This window comes from Gymnogyps californianus, chromosome 2 (genome assembly GCF_018139145.2).
Source record: "Gymnogyps californianus isolate 813 chromosome 2, ASM1813914v2, whole genome shotgun sequence".
Taxonomy (NCBI): domain Eukaryota; kingdom Metazoa; phylum Chordata; class Aves; order Accipitriformes; family Cathartidae; genus Gymnogyps; species Gymnogyps californianus.
Genome location: NC_059472.1, coordinates 98308396 through 98323145, shown reverse-complemented (window position 1 = coordinate 98323145; position 14750 = coordinate 98308396).

Sequence of the window (14750 nt, the reverse complement as noted above, 5' to 3'; positions counted from 1 at the left end):
TTTATAATAGTTGACTTATACTTGGCAAATGTTTTGCCCTTTCCAAGCAGTGTTTTTTTCAATTACATTTTTGTTGACTGCAAAAATACCAGCAAGGAGTTGTAGATGCAGCAGTTTACCGGATGGATGAATACAGCCTGACAAGCTCCAGCGTGTTGATCATGTAGGACGAAGAAGGGTTTAAGAGGTAGCTGGGTAATCTGCAAGGAACAAACCTTGCAAGTTTTCTGAGCACAAAAGCCTCGTTGTAGTCTGCAGGAGACCAAGTGCTTCCAGGGTAGGTTCCAAGTGGGGTGGAAGGGGAAGAGTGGGAAACTTTCCTTTTTGGGATACATACAATTTCCTCTTTCACATTCGTAATACAATTGGGGTAATTGAATTGGATGGGTGCTCTGTTTTCCTCCATAATGGTCCCATTCCTACACTGAGATAAACTACAGGCTTTAGGCCTCATAGTTAGTCCCCTTGGAAACCAGATTATTTCCTTTTAAAATAGAGCACACCAATTATCCTCTAAATAGTTTCGATTATGGTGCTTACCCACATAGCAACAAAAGATGTATTATCCACCCTATCATTTACAGTTGAGCTTCATCCTTAAAGGATACTGGCAGATCTGTATGAAGGACTCACGCAATAGCCTCCTTCTGCCACATATTTAAACAGCCTGGAAGCAGTGATGAGTAATGTATTTGGCATATTAGTATTGCGCAGCATAGCTTCATTTTAGGCCACCTTTCAAAGGTCCCGTATTCTCAGCAGTTGTCACAGAGTATTTGCAACCGGTATTCAGCCTTCTGCATAAAGGACCTCGGTGTTAAAGAAGGTAGAAAGAATTCACCTGACATTAAGACTCAGATCTCCAAAGTCATTTAGGTTCCTAACACCCACTAACGTCAGAGTGACTTGGATATTTCAGTGCCTGCGGGAAAATATGTGTCAGAGAGATTTTCAGAGATTTTTCAACATGAACACAAACAGATGAGTACTGTTCAGGTAGGGAATTGCTCTATCTTAGGACAATGGTTTTGATTTTCTGTGCTCACAAGTACAGTGGGTGTATGCAGACTACAGCAATGGAAAGCTGCGTGAGATTTTATCTGATTTTTTATCTTTAAATATCAGGCAGCAACTGCATATAACTAGATTTTCTATTTATTTATCCACTCTTGGAGTTACTGGTGAGGAAACAAATAATTCCTCCTGATAGTGGCGTTTTAGATACTAAAAAGTACTTTATTCAGTGTTCGTTCACATATTGTGAGGCATCTCAGTAGACATTAGAAGTATCTCAGTAGTTACTAATTATTTAGCTTGCAGAGGTATTCATTACGCTAGGCACTATAAACATACATGGAAAATACAGCCCTACCCCAGAGACTGACAATCTAATGTCTGAACATTTCTGTCTTTTCTGCTTTTCAGAACAATAACATAAAAGCTAGGATCGAACATGTACAATTTTATCTTTCATGGGAAGACTTTTGAGTCTTCCAGATAAAATGCACTTTTGTTAGAGGTGTTTTGTCTTCCTTTGGAAGACTGTTTGGAGATCAAGCGACACACCAGAGGTGGAATCAGCTGTGTTTACAAGAGCATAACTCTCTGCGTTTCCTTCTCTCATTAGCTGGTTAAAGGTGTCTAGTGTGCCATGCAATGGCTAAGATAACACTATATTATTAAGAAAAAATCCACTAGGTCTGTGTTAAGCTGCAACCTGTTACACCTGGGCCAACAGGCAGTGAAGTCTGAGCTCCAATTCGGCAGTCCTGTCTCTTCCCTCTCTGTTTAAGCCATACTCATGAAACACTTGTGGTGACTTCGGTGATGCTGTTACTGAGCTCATCTGTTGCCATTGAAGGTGTGGTGTGAATAAGTGAGTCTGGGGGTGGGAAAAAGAGGTTCCTCGCTTGCTAAAAACGGAGCCCTGAAAGCTTCCTCCAGAGCCTGCTAGGCGTGTTAAGGGAAGAAAGACATTGAGTGGTCACATCCAGGGATATCCATATGTAACAAGTTTCTTTCTCTTTGGGGTGCTTATTTCTGGTAAGACGTAATTATCTGGTTCTGACTGCTGTCAGCAGTACAGCATGTGCCTTTGGCCCCCCAAAATCCTTTTACTATTCACTTTCTATGGTGAACAAGCTGTATGGAGCTCAGTTGGCTACTCTCATGAAAGGTCTTTATTTGCACAGAATAGACTGCTTCCCTTCACTGTCATTTTCATATTCAGAGGATGATTAACTTGTCTGGCTGCTTCTCTGACCCCACTGACCCTCATCTCTTCCAGGTGAACTGCCATAGCTGCCATGTTAAAGTAGCTTGCTAATCCCCATCGAAAGAGCTCAATTAGAGAAATGTGGTTAAAAGGACAAATGCAGAAGTGAGAGAGAACGTGTTTGTGTGTGAATATGGCATTACACATCCGAGGCCTACAAAAGACTGAGGTGATAATTACCTGTCTAAAAAACTGGCAAGTACTTTAATGCAGCCTCTGCCCTCACGTGGCACTGTCTGCCTTGCTCGGTGACAGGTATTGCTTATTGATTTGTTTCAGCCATATTTCCTTGGCTCGTTTCTTTCAGTCATTTGAAACCTAGCTAATAGGAGAAGGAAGGGACAGTTTATTACAGTAAGCACGGATTATCTGCAAGGAATACATGGGTATTCTGTTAACCAGACTTGGTGCGCTCCTTTTATCCTTGCACATTTCCTAAAAGCAGTTTGAGTTGTTTTTAAAAGACCAATGATTTTATTCTGCTTGAGCTGTGTTGGTTTTTCTTATGTTCCTCTCTACTGTTTTTCAAGGCACTGTAAACGTCCCCAGGGTAATTGTGATATGACCAGAGGTGCTTGCTTTCGAGCTTTTTCCCTTTAATTACCTCTAAAAATCCCTGCCTACACTTCTGAAACTGTTTTCCTCTGTACACATGTGGCAACATACATTTTTGCCCGATAGACAGCTTCAGAGGGATATCTCGACTCTTTGGAGCACATTAAATGGCACTCAGACCAAATATGTATCTTGAGACATAAAAAGATATCTTGATTAGATTAAGTTGTCCTTTAAGCATGGGAAAGGCAAAATGGTTTTAAGAAGGGGGCTGAAAATACAATGACTCCTAGGGATAATACCCATTTTCTAATTAATTGAACAAACTATTCTGCCTTCTAAATCTTCACATTGGAAAACACTGTTTGGGATAGGATTTAGTAGTATATAAGTCATTTTACCCCAGAAAGGATATTTCAGATGTTTGGTTATAGCCTTTTCAGTGGTTGCTGGTTTGAAGACACTGCTCTAAGCCACCAGTCCTCACCTTTCCTGAATCCCATAGTTGTTTCTTCTTCTTTAGGTAGAACATGTAACGTCAGCTTGTGTCACATGGGCCCTATTATCCAAATTTACGCCTCTGTCTACCAGTCATAGGTCTTGAATTCCGCTCCCCCCCCCAAAAGAAAATGGATGAACTGGATATTTCTTAGGTAGTGTAGGACACGAAAGACATCCTTGGTAGTGCAGAGGGAGATTACATTTTGTTGTATGTCTGCTTAGGATGGAAATCTTTTAAGTGGATGCGTGTCTTACCGTCTGCAGTCACTCATGACATTCCCTGAGCACACTGCAGTGGGAAAAGAGCAAGGCAGGGATGTGTAATTTTCTCATGCTCGTCGGTCAGTAGTCTGTTAGCAGGACCACACGATAGTCAAATTCCATTTTGATATTAAGACTGCACTGTGATGCAGGTAAGCAGATGCACATGGATAACTAAGGGTTTTTTTTAGTTAAATACACTGAAAATGCTGATGGGCACGGAGCAAATAATTTTTTAACTAAAATGTTAACTACCAAAAAATTAGATCGATCAAAGTATGAACAAATTACCACCAAACTCAAATTGTTTTAGCAAGCGCCTCCTATCATTAAAATTAAATTTTTCAAAGCATCCTTTTTTTGCTTCAAAAGAATGTTTTAATTAGACATGTAAAATGGTGAGAAAAAAAACGCAAATCTATAGAAAACACAAAATTAAAAGTAAAATATAAGGTCTTTAAACACAAAACACTTTTCTGGGGAATGGAAAAAGAAAACAAGACTTTTCAGATCAACTTAAAATTCAGTTATTTTCCACCTTTTCTATTCAACCACAGTACAACTTTCTGCAGCAAAAGAGCAGAACCAAGAAGTCTGTGCTAGTGCAGTGTGAAAAGGTTTGAGGTAGCTTAAAACAGTATATCTTAAGCACTGAAAGCAGTCTAATCATGTCAGAATGGAAGTCTATTCCAGCTAATTTACACTGCTTGCTTTTAACCAGCTTGACTGAAGTTAGCTTAGGTGTTTCTACATCACATTGCAGGCTGTTGAATAAATACTCCTCAGTTGGTCAGGGGCAAATTGCTTTGGATCAGTTGATTTCAAGATCAAAAAATGTTTGCTCTTCCTTTTTTTTAGGTAATGAAGCACCCTCTTCCTTTCTCCTGCAAGAATTTGATCCGTTTCCAACAGTTCCCCTATTCCTACTAAGACTAATTCTAATTAATTATCCTGTTCATCTTAGCCTGTCAGTTCAGTAGTTTGAGCACAGAGAGAGCTCTTTATGAAATGTCTAACACATTTAGTTTCTTAAATCTAAATATTTCTTGAAGAACTACAAAAAGAAAAGCTTTTCATATCCAATATTTTGGTTTACCTCCAGGTGAGCTATTTCATAGACTCGCACATACCTAATAGGCACTGCTTGAGCTCTTTCACTCCACTTGCCCTCCTTGTGGTCTGATATTGTTGCATATAAACGATTAAATAAAACAGGAATGTCTTTTATACTTCAAGTTAGAATAACGTGGGAGCAGAACAGGACAAGAGATTGATGAATGAGGTAATACAAGCTGTTCCCAAAATCTCAAATGCAGCTGATGCCAGGGAAAACAGTACAACTTTGTACGTGTTGTGCATTACTTCCAGTGTTCTGAGGCATATTTCTAAGATTTACCTGAGCATCTCAAATATGTGACATGTGAAAAGTTGCTTTCTATAGGAGTCATTTATATAGGGAGACATTATTGATTTTTTGTGTTTGTTTTGGTCTGCAGTTCCCCTTTGACTTCTATGAGCCTCAACTTGGAAATTTATTTTCAATTTTAAAAATGTCTACCCTCAGACAAGTGGTCCCTCATGCTATCATGTTTTGTGCCTAAGAAGGTAGTTGACAAACTGTGTAAAAACCTCTCCAATATTATTTACCATCACAGAAATCATGCACGAGGAGAAAAAAGCACATTGCAAGGTTTTGAGTGCCGTCTCTGTGGCACAAGTAAAGCATGCAATTGGGCAGACTGCTCTGCCAGGGTAAACACCGTCCCTCCTGCACCTTCTCTGAAGTTCCTCTGAAGTCTTCGAACTGGCCTGGGCCATGGTAGAGTTTTCCTGACCCTGAGCAAAAGAAGCAGTGTTGAAGGGACTTCAAGAAGCAGGCTGGTCTGGCCTCCTCCCAAGATAATGTCAGCTATATTTAGGTCACCAGATTGGTCTAGGACTCCAATACCTCCAGCAAAGAAGATCCCAAGAGCTTCCAAGTGAAGCTACTCCAGTGCTTCAGTGTGTTGCTGCTAGAAAGTTTATTTTGCTAGTGCCTGACCTGAATCTTCCTATGGTTGAAGCACATTGTTTCTTGTCCCTTCTGACAAGAAAATAAAGAAAAGAAGCTACTTCTTTTGCAGCAGTCTTTTATGCACTTTGAAGTTATGATGTTCCCTTTCCATCTTCTTGTCTCAAGGATAAAGAGCCCCAAGTTAGCCATTTTTTTGCCCTGAGTCCTAGACTGTATTCATTCACTCAAGACTTCTTCCAGTTGCCACGTGCTGCTTGAAGTGCCCACATTTGTGGCTGCGAATTCACATTGACATGCGATAGAGACTTCAGATAAAAATAAGCCTCATCTGCAGAATACCTGCAGCTGAATGTAGAGTTTTAAGGAGCTCCAGTCTCAGGTTTTAGTTCTGTTTCTCTCTGGAAGCCATGTATACTTCCAGACTTTGCTGGAGTGTTGATTTCTTCCTGCAGGTACCCCATCTCAGCCAAGGGTGGCTCAGATATTCAAAAAGAGAGCTCTTGCACTGTGGGGCACTCTAGCATCCATCAGACTGTTGCTAGCTCTAACAACATGATCCCTATGCCCTCCTTCTCATCACAGAAATTTCAGGAAAATGTCAGATATTTTGATTTCATAATCCCAAAAGGGCACTACTATGTAGAATGTCTTTTGGAATACAGGGAATAAATTTCATTTTTGAAAGTTTAAGGTGTAAGTGGTTGACCCCTGGGAAATAAGCGTACTGCTTCGCTTGCTGCTTTAATGAAGGTTCCCTGCCGGAGAACCTGAAGTTCTTTATGGAGTTTGCTTTGTAATACTGACTTACTTACCTAGGCTTGCAAGGAGCTCATATCTCTCCCACAAAAGTCACATTAACTGCTTCGCTGCTGCCCAGCATGAGGTGGTGCAGATGGTGTAATTTGCAGCAGTAAGACGGATTGGGGTTTCGCCAGGTAACTGGCTTTGCTTGCTGCTAGCCAGGAAAACTCGAAGACCTGCTACTCTCCTGTCTGCTTGATCCCACCTTCCTGAACTGCACTACTTGTCCTTAGTTACAGATTCTGGCTGTCAGATCAATTCCTATAAATGTATGTTATCCAGTGATACATTGCGATTGCCAGTGAAAAATATACAGACCGGATTGAGCATCTATTATACTTCTGCTCAATACTCTGTAACGAGATTGATGACTCCTTCAGCTCCCAGTCCTGCTCCTATAGAAGTCAATATATTCATTGCCAATATGAACAGGAGCGGCTCCCTATTTCGATAAAACACAACCCCCACAAATGTACATCCCTATATTCCTTGCTCCCCAGCAGGGCCTCGATGCTCTTGCTGGCCGTCACATATCCCTAAGTAAGGATGGACTTTTAATGCCGCCTGCAAGGGAGGAAAACATGCAACTGCAAAACTGTGGGCAGTAAGACGTTGCCAATGTGTTCAGGCTGACCAGCAGTCTGGAACAAACGGCGTGCCTGTTTGTGCATGCACTGAGCTCACCTAACTTATCTGTTGATTGCTTTGACCTTTTTGTTTACTTCCTGCTCGGGAATCTCAGAATTTGCTGCACTAAAAATGACTTCTGGATTGCAGCATTGAGCAAACGTTGACTTAACCTTTTCTGTTACTCTTTGTCAATATTTCCAGTCTATTCATATGCATGTGCTATTGCACTGGATAAACCAGGATTGTGTTCAAAACTAATGCTCTTTTATTTATCTGGAAGTATTGTATTGTGCAGGCACACAAAGCACCCACATGAACCCACATGAATGTCTTTAATAAAAAGCTTAACCCTTCTCAAACAAAGAACATGAACCCACGGAGCACCGGATCAGAACAGCTCCAATTTAGAAAGCTTTTCTGCTCCTTGTCAGTGCTCTCCTCCTCTCCGTATGCTCTAGCTCCATGACCTGTTACAACCAGAGCACCAGGTATAGGCAGCAGACAATCTCTGTTTTCCAGCTGCAGCAAGCCAGCAAACAGGAAAAGCAAGATACTTTAAGTGAGTTGTGTTTGAGACACAACCTTCACCCTTGGGTTGTACACTTAGATGATCGCTCAAAGGGCATCCTAAAATTGTCCATTAAGCATTCCAGGAATGCTAACACGCAGCAGTGAGTGGTGCCATCCAAACTATTAAGATCAATAGAGTGTTCAGGCCCTTACAGCAGCATTTTATATGTGTTATGTGATCGGTGAGCAGAATGGAAAATGAAAGCCATTTAGAAATATTTAATTTTGTATTTGAGATGACAAAACCAATTATTTTGTTGCTGATACCCAGCATCTCTCTTTATTCTGCTAAATTCTGCATTTCTAACTTATTACTTGATAGATATTATATTTCTCAAAGGGCCATTTTATAAAGTACTTTTGGGACTCTTGCATCTAAAGGAGACTTTGTAAAAACAAACTTTGATCCGACTTGTTTGATCTAAAAGCCAGCTGAGCTAGGTAAAAGATGAAGAGCTGTTTATGCATTGGCTGCCTTTTTGAATAATACTTTCTTTAAAGTAGTCAAAGGTTCAACACAGTTCAAACTAATCGCAGCATTTCTTTTTCATGGATGATAATTAGAATTTTTCCTATTTGTAAGTTACATGGTTCTCTCCTCTGCAACATTTGTCAAATTAGCCTTTAAATCAGCCTCTAAATTGTGCCATTTTGTAACTGTGTTTTTCTTTCTTTTTTTAAAATTTTTTTAAAAACTGTTATTTTTATTTTTTTAACTTCTACAGCTCAGCAGGCATACCCCCCTTCCCAAAGCCAGGGGTGTGCATATGAGTGCATGCCTAAGAGATGAAAAGAGAAAAATCATTGAACAAAAAACCCTGTTTTCAGACTCCCAAATACGCTGAGGGGAACCCACTGGAAGGGGTAAGCACTGCTGGACTAAGTAGAAATCTGGATTTGGAGAGAATCCTAGCTTTACCCTCTGTTCCCCTACCAAAAAACTGAATTCCCTGGTCACATAGGCAGAAGCTGAATTTCCTTCTGTGATCAGACAGTATGTATCTAGACAGAGGACAGCAAGCAGTACTTGTGACATGATTCATGTCCACCCACCTGCAAATTAATAGTCCACCCACCTGCAAATTAAATAGGCCTAGCACCTTAAATCAGCAAAAATAGTTTATTTTATTAGTTAATATAGAAATTTATCATTATTCTCTTTTCTTGTCAGCTACCAGAAAAAGAATGCAACTGATCCCTTTAGAATTTTTTTTTTTAATCTTTCTTACACATAGTCAAAAGTATTTTATTCTGTGCACTAGTTCTGAGTATTGAAACAAAATGGGTTTAGATCTGAAGGGAATGAGTTAGGTCTTACAACCTGCCTTGAGTGGAGATTTAATTTCGGTTTGTGAGTTCATGGATGCAGGATGGACAAACTAAACAACACCTTAGAGTATTTTTGCAGACTCTTTGACCAAACAGAAGCATCTTTCACCAGCCCAAAACCAATTCTTGTAGAGTCTCATTCATCCAAAGAAGCATTTGGGTCTCTGAAGTAGGACAGTTTTTTGGTAAGGCTGATGCAAGTTGGAAACTGGAAGACGAAACCAGACACAAAAGGTTTGTCTTTGCTCGGACATCAAATTGAGGAAGTTTAACTTCAGCTTCCCTTTGTTTAAAAAGTAAAACACATGAATCAACCCTTTTACTTAAATCTTACAGCTTTCTCTGAGAAACGATATCCTTTTCAATGAGCCTCAGGCATTCCCACTTGACTCAGGTTAATGCATTTGGTCTCTATAGAAACAGCAGCAGATCCCACATGTAACTTGGAAAGGTCACCTCACTTTTGTACAAAAGCTCACATTGTCTCTTCCTTCTGTTCCGTAAAACAGCAGTAAAAGGAAGCAAAAGGCAATGCACTGCACTCATCCAAAGTCTCAGAGCTCTTCTCCTCTTGCAGACGCTGTTGAAAGACCAGGCCCTTCAGTGCTTGCGCTTGCTGACCATCATGGGTCAAAAGGAAACACGAGCTTTTAAATACAAACTAAATAATACCATTGAATTGGCAGGAAATTCAAACTGCTCTGAACTGTCTGGGAGCCAGCAAAGCTAATGAGCTGTACCATTTCCAAATGGGAGCTTGGTAACATCATCTGAGAGCTTGTATACATACAGAGTTGTGCAGGTTTGCCTTAAAGCGTAATTGAAAATGGATTTAATTAATCAAGAGAAAAAATAATATGGAATCTTAAATAGATATCAAGCAAACTTATGTCAATTTGATTAAGGGAGCAGTTTAAATTATACCACAATAATCCTCTTTTAAACAGAGCAGAGCTGTCTCTTATCCAGGGTTTTCTAGTGCTTTAGCTGCTCTTGGTTTAAAAAGCAATTGAAGTTAAAAGCAGTCTGCAAGTCAGTTCCAAATCTCACCATCACATCTGTTAATACAAATGGTGAAAGTTTGGGGACATGGCTGTCAGTGAGAGGCAGAGAAGAACTGGTAGAACGTTTGAAGGTAACCAGAAACCTACCCATAAAGAAAGAGAGCCTTTTCGTAGGAAAAAGGAGTACCAGAAAGAAGAAAATTCCTGAATTTCCCATATGATTTGAGAGCACTTTTTAATGTGTTCAAATATTATGCAGCCTTTAGTGCAAGGAGTATTGTTCTTTGGGGAAAAATGTAGGTGAGAGAGCTCTGCTTTACGTGCAGAGACATTTCACAAACAAGTCCTATGCAAGCGAAGTGGTGATTAGTCAGGAAAGTTACTCCAGGCCACAGCCGCAACCAGACAGTCTTAGGGCAGCCCAGTCAGCTTACCGCTCCCTTTCAGATTTTCTTTCTGAGGTTTCTGGATTACAGGATTCATGCAAACACCATCCATATTCTTCCACTCTGCCTTCCTTACGCAGCTGCTTTCTGCACTGTGGTATGCAGGGCAAAAGTAGAGCTTTACTGCTCGTACATGCATTTATTGAATGCATCAGGTATATAGCTGATAGTGAATACATTCCCTTTAAAATAGTTGCATAAAATAGGACTTGTGATTTATGCATAAACGACTGATGACAAGATCAGCTCTGTATTTGATAACAAGTCAGACCTTTCCTGTGCAAAATTCTGGTAACTATATGTTAACAGCAAGTCACTGGCTTTTATTAGCTGCCCAGAAGAACGAGCAGTTGTATGAAGACACCACCACTCTTGGGACCGGGGCATACAGCAAGTGACTCCGGCTGATGCACGTCTTCAGCTCCTATTAAATTATCTGCCATCTTTGTAGGTTGTGCTACACTAGTCTTACGTTGCATTGCTACCCAATTTTCTCGTAAAAGGATGCTGCTGGAGTCTAGCCAGCCAAGTCCTTTCAAAAGGAATTTGCTTAGAAGTCTATAGTTATCATGTAAATTCATACACAGTTTAGCTCAAACCTGTTTATGTCTTAATGAAGTTTGTTTATATGGAAGCAGAGAATATCACAGGGCATCTTTCAACTTTCTGTCTCCCTCCCTGCTGCCTAGAGAGGGCAACAAATTGGACTAGGACTCCACAGAGACTGCAGTTGCAAGCTTGAATGGTACCCAGCTCAAAGGGCTCCCAAGAGCAGGTGGGACATTCAGGTGCCACTGTAGCACATACTTCTATAAATCAAAGCAATACAGAACTGCTTCAGAAGGAGAGTTCATAAAGGGGTATGCTCTAAAGCCAGATTTTGTGTACTCTTTCTATTAATTTTCACAAGAGCTGAGAGTATATATCTCTGAGGGCCAAATTTGGAACTAAATGGAACTACCCCGTCTTTTTCAATGGCAGATATGACAGTGCAAGAGATTTGGTAGCATCTTGATAAAGCTATATTGATAATAGTATGTACCATTTTAATCCAGTATTTCACAAGTTAGAGCTGAGGTGTGCCATACACTCATAAGAAACATTTGTCTAATCCTGAAATGGAGTCAACCCAATTTTTTTCAGTAAGTGCTCTACTAAAAGAAGCACCAGAAATACTTAGGAAGATATGACACTGTTCCTCACTTATCTTCACGATCACAATAAAATTCCTGTCTTTATACTGAGTTATTCCTTATATTCATATAAATTAAACTGCTTTGTTGAACACTCTCGACCTTTTTTTCCTGATTAAAAAAAAATATGCATGCTTTTTTGCTGCTACTCCAGCTCTGCCTGTGCCCAGATAAATGAATGCCTCGCCTGCTTCTGCTGACATCTCCATGTTGTCAGTTCTTTTTCTGCTCACCTAGAGCTGATGCTCTCGAAGACATGATTTCTTTGCCCCAGATATTGCTAGGATGGAAATAATCAGTTGTTGTGTAACAGAAATCCAACTCTGCTCCAAGCAGTGTGTTCCAAGTTAGAAAGATTGTGTTTCTCTTCAAGGAGCTCTGCTTGCACAATGGAAAGCAAATAGCTACTCTCATCTGTGGAAGATTTAGCAGGAGAGGGGAAAGGATCAATGCCAGCTCTGTCTGCAAGACATTAGTGTATTCAGAGTGCCTGCAATAAATTTTTAACCTTTTCCAGCTTCCCTGGGGACTGGCAGGTATTCAAAAATATCAGCATCCTCATCCCAAAGCTTCACTATGCAAACCAAAATGAATGAGATGTTTAGCAAACCACTGATAGATAAATCATAACTTTCCCTTTTATTAGACAAATAATATATTTTATTAGACAAATAATAGAGAGACTACCTCTCTCTCTATGAGGCAGAGTTTAATGCAAAGGAATACCTGATTTGATCAAGAGCCAAAATTTCCCATTAATTCTATTTTTATGAAAATTAACACCCATGGAAGGGTGTGATGACCGAGGCAGGTTTTAACCTAGCACGTATTGAACATCAAGTAGCTTGTGAGCACGGCGCCGATACTGCTGCAGAGTTGCCTGTCTGTATTCTTCTTCTCATTTCTTGAAAAGGGTTGTGATTTCTGTGTGCGTGTCAGGACACGGTGCTTTGGTGGGTGCCCAGATCAGTTCTGAAATGAATTGGTTCAGGTCTTGGATGTGGTGTCATACTGCCGGGTATTGGAAGAACCACTGCCACAAAGTAAGTGGGCGCGAGCGGATCACGTTGTGTAACAGTCTGTAAGATGCTGTGAAGGCTTAAACATCTTACAGTGAACTTAAGCTTTTCAAGTGCAAAAGGTGTTATTTTATTTGACCCCCATAGACAGAGGTGATATAAGAGGGACTACCTTGACAATGCGGGAGCCTGCAATGCTCCATGTGTCACTGAAGAGGTAAGGCAGAAGTCCTCCTTGTGTTGCATTTTGTCAGCGTGTTTCAACCACCTCCAAAAAGGACAGGACAGGCTCACAAAGAACTGGGCTTGGATCACCAGCTTGGTACATGTGTGACGTGAGAGCTAAAGGGGCAAGAAGAGATTTTGCTAATAGAAAAAGCTTCTAGTGAAATGCAGAAAATGCAGGATGAGAGCGGTCACTGCTGGAGGCTGTCAGCAGTGCCCAAGAAGAAACGTTAGAAATGTAGATCAGCTCAAACTAAGACTGACAGTCATAGGCCAGAGGAGCAAAAGACAGAGAGGCTTAGAAATCTGCATAATTATAAGCTAGGCATGGCACAGTATCAATCCCTGAGCCAGATCTGAGCTCTGGAAATGGCCACATAAAACCTAATGTGGCCATCTCTAAATAAGTGCCTGACCAGCAAGAATCCTTCAACAGCTGGTGTCTGAATCCTGACTTTACTGTTTGTGCTAATCTCCCTCAGTGTCTTTTTGCATGTGGATTTTAGATCACTTGTAAATAACAAGTCCTTTTTAAAGCTTTCAGGATGAAAGATGCTATACTACAACTTTACAAAGCTAAATTTGATATACATTGGAACTTAAATATTTTAGAACTTAGGAGTTATATATATATATTAGAAATGTCAAAATCTAAATTGCTGTCTAAGTTATTGCTACTTTATGAACATAACAGCACAAGGAAACCTCAAAGAGCTCCAACAGTCTTTTTAAGCCCCTAGTCCATCGAGAAAATCTTAAACTTCAAGCAATGCCTTTGGATAAACACGTGCTTACGAGCAAGTATCCAGCTGAGTCTGGGCCCGACTTGCCACGCTACGCTAACTGTTGCAAAATGGGCAGGATGTGCTGGTGTTTGGCACTGCAATAGTCTGCAGGAAGCTTTCCCTCCCAAAGCTGTTGCTGCCTCCAGCTTGCCTCCAGCAAGGGAAAACCAGTCTTTCAGTTCCCTAAACTCAAACTCTACATCTCTGCATGGCAGTGTTTGTAACCCAGAAGGAGTAAACAGGGAGGGATCAGCTGCCTGAAATTAAATAGTAATGCAAGGCACACCTGGCCCAAACCGATTTGCAGACATCTGGGTCGTAGGAAGTCAGAAGCAGGGAACTGCAGTTTGCATAGATGCAAAATTTGCACTGATGTCACTGGGGTATATTTATAAGAAATTATTCTGAAACATATGTACTATAAAATTAAGTATATGTGTAACTCCACCCTTAATTTCTCTCTTAACAATGTTTTGTGCTTTGTCTCACTGTCAAGGGAGCCCAGCTGCACTTGCAAATTAGTGTTAACTTTACAATGCAGCTGTCATATGCAATGGGTCAGAGTAATGAAAGGGTTTTTAGTAAAAATTGAAATTAATTAAATTGTAGTCTCACAAGTAATTTTTCTACAAGAGGAACAAAATACTAATACCTTCTTTGTATTCCTCTGGGAATTCAGCATTCCAATATCATGTCAGTCACCTTATTTGCATTTTGTCGAATTTTGTGAATTATTCAGCACTCAATTGTGGATCCTTCAGAGTCAGTACAGTGTATACTCTGAATGCATATTACTAATAGCTCTGCAATCAGTATTCTGCATTCATAACATGGAAGGAATTAACAGATTTTATGTGCTTATGACATTCAAAGTAAAATATCTGTAAGATATTAGCGTAGATAACATCACTGTATGCATACATAATAGCATGTATCCAAATAACAAAAATTACAGTGGAAAACACACACTGGTAGAGTCAGTGTACTTCTCAATCAGTAACAAACTAACCAAAGTTTAACAACATTTGTGTTCTCTTTAATAGAGTCTCATTAAGGAATATTTTTTCTAGAGCCTTTTGTGTCTCATTCCCTAGGCAGCAATCCTGCAGACACTTTGATATGTGCTTGACTTTCAGTATCCA